The sequence below is a fragment of the Oncorhynchus kisutch genome, linkage group LG14, assembly GCF_002021735.2.
Source record: "Oncorhynchus kisutch isolate 150728-3 linkage group LG14, Okis_V2, whole genome shotgun sequence".
Taxonomy (NCBI): Eukaryota; Metazoa; Chordata; class Actinopteri; order Salmoniformes; family Salmonidae; genus Oncorhynchus; species Oncorhynchus kisutch.
The window spans coordinates 25,387,669-25,394,808 of NC_034187.2; positions in this window are offsets into that span (position 1 = coordinate 25,387,669).

Sequence of the window (7,140 nt, forward strand, 5' to 3'; positions counted from 1 at the left end):
GTTTCCACATTCCCTTCACCGTCCACATTACGATTTATGCTCCTGTAACCCTGGACAGCTCTATTCTCTGGCTCCCTGCCCAGGTACACTCTATAGCTGCAGCTAATGAACCATAGCATTGGTGCCAAATGGGACAACAGGGAATATGGGTAATATGGGCCAGGTATGGTGAGCTCCATTCCCAGCCCTCTGTGTGTGACCCCGGTAAGGGAAGGCCCATGTGGCTAGTATATAAACACCATGCCTCCCACATCAACCCCCTCCCCATCACCCCCCTCAGACCCAACCCAATTACCTCCATCCCTCACAGGGGCAGTGCCCCAATACTATCCCCCTCACCTAATGCCACATTGGACCTCTCGTCCCCTTCAAGCTGGGTACGACTAGAGATTCCTACACACTGAATACTGAACTAGGCCAAATGAGCTGATTATGTGTAATCCACCAATATCTTTCTTTCCTAGTCACTGTCCTCACAGGGCTATAAACAGAGATATCAAAAGGTACATGATAAACCAGTGAAGCCTTCAAAAGAGAGCTTATATATAGGTTATATGTGTCGTCATTACCAGTGGCATTATGCCAAACAATTGCAAAATGATAAGCCAAGATGGTTGAATGCAATTTGGGGCAGGTCAATGTTGAATGACAGTAACAACTTATTTGTTATTGTGAGAACGTACTATTTATTCTTTGCAGAACTAAGTCAATGTATGTTTGCCCTCCACTAGCTTTTGAGCCCCTCAGTTTACCTCTCCCCCAGCAAAATAAAAACAGCAGTCCTTTAGATGAAATGAGGGGAGAACCAGCAGGCCATAAATCACAGTCGTAAAAGCTGATTTGGTGCGAAGTGTCCCTTTTATTCACACGTCCATATTTCATACCAGCACTCTGCCGCTGGGAAACGTGACACCTTAATTGGTACAGGTTGAGGGCAAGGGAAAAAGGCATGGAGAGATAGAGACAGCGAGAAAGAGAAAGTTTGTGCCAGTCAGGGTGCATGAGACCTCACTAGCTCACTTTACCACTACTTTCACCCTTTTTGGAGTAGGGACAGAGAGTGAGTTCTGTTTTTCCTATTTCAAGTTTAATATAGAGAGACACGCGGATTGTGTGTGAATAGTACCATAGTAGATGTAAAAAGATGAGTTAGGGGGTGAAAGAAGTCATGATATAGACATATAGACTGGGAGACAGAGAGACTTAGAGGAAGGGAACGAAGGGAAAAATGAGAGCGAGTGAGAGAATGTTGTGAAAAGCAGAGGAATGTGTGTGTGAGACTGGGCCATCCAGTGTGGGAGGGTGGGGGGCTATGTCAAAGCCCCTCCTGGGTAATTGGCTCCAGATGTGGGGCAGCGTGGCTTCTGCCAGTGAGGCGTCAGGGCTGCGTTAAGGGCTCAGCGAAGTGCTAAGGGGATCGGGGGAAAGGCAAATGCACCCCCCACTTCCCAAAAACAGAGCCTGCTCAAAGCCCCATACTGTGCTGCTCACTATTGTGGCCCCCTTTCCAGACGAACTTCCCCACCTACCCAGCCCTCTCTGTACAAATCAGCTAAGGGCTGTTGGAGACAACCATTCTGCTCTAAATGTAGTAAACAGCTCATTGTGCTCTCCTCTTCTACTGTTTCTGTGCAGTTATGTGGAATTATCTTGACGTCTTTAATCTGGTCCTATTTTTTTAACGGTTACAGCATTGCTTGAATCAGTCTATTCAACATTATTTTTCTGCCATTGTGTCAACTATGACTAGTGAGAAAGAGAAAAGTGATCAGCATGGAACCCAATTCTACTGCCAAGGCTTCACAAATGCATTCTGTTGACATTTGGTTGGTGTTGAGCGATGAACTCAGAGTTGTCTTTCTGTTGCAGGGATTGATGAAGCACTTGAGAGGACAACTAGGGGAAGTGGAACTGGAGGGCACTTTATCGAGCAGACCCCTGACACCCAGTAAAGAGAAGGCCCTGCTCCATTCTTGTCATTATAATAAGGGTTATACACACAGCCCGTCAGCCACAAAGACAATACAATGGTGTGTTTTCAAGATCTATACAGGAAACTGCCTGTTGCAATGTGAAAAAGTAATGTTAGCTTCTTTCAGCTTAACCTTTCACGTATGCTTTTGTGATCGGTGTATGTCACTCACTTGACAAAGAGGCTGTTTTGAAAAGGTCTGTGGCCCTGAATCTTCCGTCAATTACACTGCGGGAGCCTGCTGCCAGCTTTACATACATTTAACTGAGTGTTAACTCTTCAACCCAGAGAGAGAGAGAGAGAGAGAGAGTGTGTATACACGTTTTACTATACTTGTGAGTACCAGAAGCTCTCACAAGAATAGTAAACCAACAAAATTTCAGAGAAGTGAGGACATTTTGCCAATCCTCACTTGTAAAAAGGCTATTTTAGGCTTACGGGTTAGGGGTTAAGGAACATAGGATTTTGAATGGGAATTAATTGATGGTCCTCAAAAAGTCATCACGAGTATAGTGATGTGCGTGTGTGACCAAATTTGATTGGTCCATACCGGACCAAATCTGAACCAATCATAGACGTCTATTTTAACCAAATGTTTCACAAGTAGAGTTCAGTACTGTACAGAACAGTACTCTCCTTCACTGCAGCCGAGGTGAGTAAGACATTTAAACGTGTTAACCCTCGCAAGGCTGCAGGCCCAGACGGCATCCCCAGCCGCGCCCTCAGAGCATGCGCAGACCAGCTGGCCGGTGTGTTTACGGACATATTCAATCAATCCCTATACCAGTCTGCTGTTCCCACATGCTTCAAGAGGGCCACCATTGTTCCTGTTCCCAAGAAAGCTAAGGTAACTGAGCTAAACGACTACCGCCCCGTAGCACTCACTTCCGTCATCATGAAGTGCTTTGAGAGACTAGTCAAGGACCATATCACCTCCACCCTACCTGACACCCTAGACCCACTCCAATTTGCTTACCGCCCAAATAGGTCCACAGACGATGCAATCTCAACCACACTGCACACTGCCCTAACCCATCTGGACAAGAGGAATACCTATGTGAGAATGCTGTTCATCGACTACAGCTCGGCATTCAACACCATAGTACCCTCCAAGCTCGTCATCAAGCTCGAGACCCTGGGTCTCGACCCCGCCCTGTGCAACTGGGTACTGGACTTCCTGACGGGCCGCCCCCAGGTGGTGAGGGTAGGCAACAACATCTCCTCCCCGCTGATCCTCAACACTGGGGCCCCACAAGGGTGCGTTCTGAGCCCTCTCCTGTACTCCCTGTTCACCCACGACTGCGTGGCCACGTACGCCTCCAACTCAATCATCAAGTTTGCGGACGACACAACAGTGGTAGGCTTGATTACCAACAACGACGAGACGGCCTACAGGGAGGAGGTGAGGGCCCTCGGAGTGTGGTGTCAGGAAAATAACCTCACACTCAACGTCAACAAAACTAAGGAGATGATTGTGGACTTCAGGAAACAGCAGAGGGAACACCCCCCTATCCACATCGATGGAACAGTAGTGGAGAGGGTAGCAAGTTTTAAGTTCCTCGGCATACACATCACAGACAAACTGAATTGGTCCACTCACACAGACAGCATCGTGAAGAAGGCGCAGCAGCGCCTCTTCAACCTCAGGAGGCTGAATAAATTCGGCATGTCACCAAAAGCACTCACAAACTTCTACAGATGCACAATCGAGAGCATCCTGGCGGGCTGTATCACCGCCTGGTACGGCAGCTGCTCCGCCCTCAACCGTAAGGCTCTCCAGAGGGTAGTGAGGTCTGCACAACGCATCACCGGGGGCAAACTACCTGCCCTCCAGGACACCTACACCACCCGATGTTACAGGAAGGCCATAAAGATCATCAAGGACATCAACCACCCGAGCCACTGCCTGTTCACCCCGCTATCATCCAGAAGGCGAGGTCAGTACAGGTGCATCAAAGCAGGGACCGAGAGACTGAAAAACAGCTTCTATCTCAAGGCCATCAGACTGTTAAACAGCCACCACTAACATTGAGTGGCTGCTGCCAACACACTGACACTGACTCAACTCCAGCCACTTTAATAATGGGAATTGATGGGAAATGATGTAAATATATCACTAGCCACTTTAAACAATGCTACCTTATATAATGTTACTTACCCTACATTATTCATCTCATATGCATACGTATATACTGTACTCTATATCATCGACTGCATCCTTATGTAATACATGTATCACTAGCCACTTTAACTATGCCCCAGTCTACCTGGCCATGCTGCTGCTCCAGTTTCAACTTCCACCTGACTGTGCTGCTGCTCTAGTTTCAACTGTTCTGCCTTATTATTATTCGACCATGCTGGTCATTTATGAACATTGAACATCTTGACCATGTTCTGTTATAATCTCCACCCGGCACAGCCAGAAGAGGACTGGCCACCCCACATAGCCTGGTTCCTCTCTAGGTTTCTTCCTAGGTATTGGCCTTTCTAGGGAGTTTTTCCTAGCCACTGTGCTTCTCCACCTGCATTGCTTGCTGTTTGGGGTTTTAGGCTGGGTTTCTGTACAGCACTTTGAGATATCAGCTGATGTACGAAGGGCTATATAAATAAATTTGATTTGATTTGATTTGATTATGCCACTTTGTTTACATACTCATCTCATATGTATATACTGTACTTGATACCATCTACTGTATCTTGCCTATGCTGCTCTGTACCATCACTCATTCATATATCCTTATGTACATATTCTTTATCCCCTTACACTGTGTATAAGACAGTAGTTTTGGAATTGTTAGTTAGATTACTTGTTGGTTATTACTGCATTGTCGGAACTAGAAGCACAAGCATTTCGCTACACTCGCATTAACATCTGCTAACCTTGTGTATGTGACAAATAAGATTTGATTTGAACAGTAGAGTACAGTCAAGTAGATATGTTCAGTACAGTACAGAACAGTAGAGTACAGTCAAGTAGATATGTTCAGTACAGTACAGAACAGTAGAGTACAGTCAAGTAGATATGTTCAGTACAGTACAGAACAGTAGAGTACAGTCAAGTAGATATGTTCAGTACAGTACACTACAGTACATACAGTTAATTAAACTGTACTCAAGTGTTTGGAGGATATATCCTTCAAACACCAGCATCGAGGGCATTATCACTTTTATACAACGGGTTACCAACATTCAAATAATGATTGACATATTTTCATTAACTTTATTTTGATGAATTTATTCATACTATTTCATCCTTCCACAAGATATAGTCATGACACAAATCTAGGGTTGCTACCCAAGCCAGCTGGTCATTCGTTCTATCGGTTCAGTTGGCAGAGACACGGACCCAGTCATTTAGTCTTTTTGTTCTGCATATATGGACGCGACCCAATTTTCAGCTGTTTGAAGCTGGTGTACAAAACCAACAGAAGCAAAAACAAAACTTAAGAACGGGAAGCATAGAAATAGCGCACATAGAACAGACTTCTTAGGCTTGCCTTTAATGAGAATGAAAGATCTATAACTGACCATTTCTATGTGAATTCGGTCGGATCTTGCAAAAAGTTACATATTGTAGCTTTAATAATTAATAACCAAATTTGTTATCAAGAAAAACACTAACTCATTGGTAGGTCTACTTTTAATTGTTACTTCTGTGAACTTTCCTTATCCTACTTAAATGTGGGTTTTTGGTAACAGAATGACAATTTTAAAAAACTGAGGATGGATTACTCCACAAAACTAAGCTAAATGGCAGTGACAAGAAGGAGCATGTACAGAATGAAAATATTAGAAAACATACATCCTGTTTGAAATAAGGCACTAAAATAACAATGCAAAAAATGTGGCAAAGAAATTAACTTTTGTCCTGAATAGCCTAAAAAGCGTTGCTTGTGGCAAATTCAAAACAACAACACATCACTGAGTACCAGGAGTGTAAATTGGGTATGTCAGAGTATGGCAGTCGCCATACACTAGCTCAACACCAACAATTTAAAATAGGCTACTAAAATCATTCCAATCCCAATTTAATAAGGCAATTGCAGTTTAGCGGGATTAGTGGCTGGCTTTAGGACCACGTGAGTGGCGAAGAGCTGACTGGCAGGCTTTAGTACATTCAAAAAGTATGCAGACCCCTTGACTTTTTCCACATTTTGTTATGTTACAGCCTTATTCTAAAATGGATTAAATAAATAAAAAATCCTCATCAATCTACACAATACCCCATAATGACAAAGAGAAAACAGGTTTTTAGAAATTAAGCCATGAGGTCGAAGGAATTGTCCGTAGAGCTCCAAGACAGGATTGTGTCAGGGCACAGACCTGGGGAAGGGTACCAAAACATTTCTGCAGCATTGAAGGTCACCAAGAACACAGTGGCCTCCATCATTCTTAAATGGAAGAAGTTTGGAACCACCAAGACTCTTCCTAGAGCTGGCTGCACGGCCAAACTGAATAATCGGGGAGAAGGGCCTTGGTCAGGGAGGTGGCTAAGAACCCGATGGTCACAGAGCTCCTAAAGGACTCAGACCATGAGAAACAAGATTCTCTGGTCTGATGAAAGATGAAAGACTGAATTATTTGGCCTGAAAGCCAATCATCACGCCTGGAGGAAACCTGGTACCATACATACGGTGAAGCATGGTGGTGGCAGCATCATGCTGTGGGGAAGTTTTTCAGCGGCAGGGACTGGGAGACTGGTCAGGATCGAGGGAAAGATGAACGAAGCAAAGTATAGAGAGATCCTTGATGAAAACCTGCTCCAGAGCACTCAGGACCTCAGACTGGGGCGAAGGTTCACCTTCCAACAGGACAAAGACTCGAATCAAACATTTCTGGAGAGACCTGAAAATATTTTGGGGGGACAGCAATGGCTTCTTCCATGGTGTCCTCCCATGAACACCATTCTTCTTTAGTGTTTTACGTATTGTAGACTCTTCAACAGAGATGTTAGCATCTTCCAGAGATTTCAGTAAGTCTTTAGCTAACACTCTAGGATTCTTCTTAACCTCATTGAGCATTCTGCGCTGTGCTCTTGCAGTCATCTTTGCAGGACGGCCACTCCTAGGGAGAGTAGCAACAGTGCTGAAATTTCTCAATTTATAGACAATTTGTCTTACCGTGGACTTTCTTTTAGAGATACTTTTGTAACCCTTTCCAGCTTTATG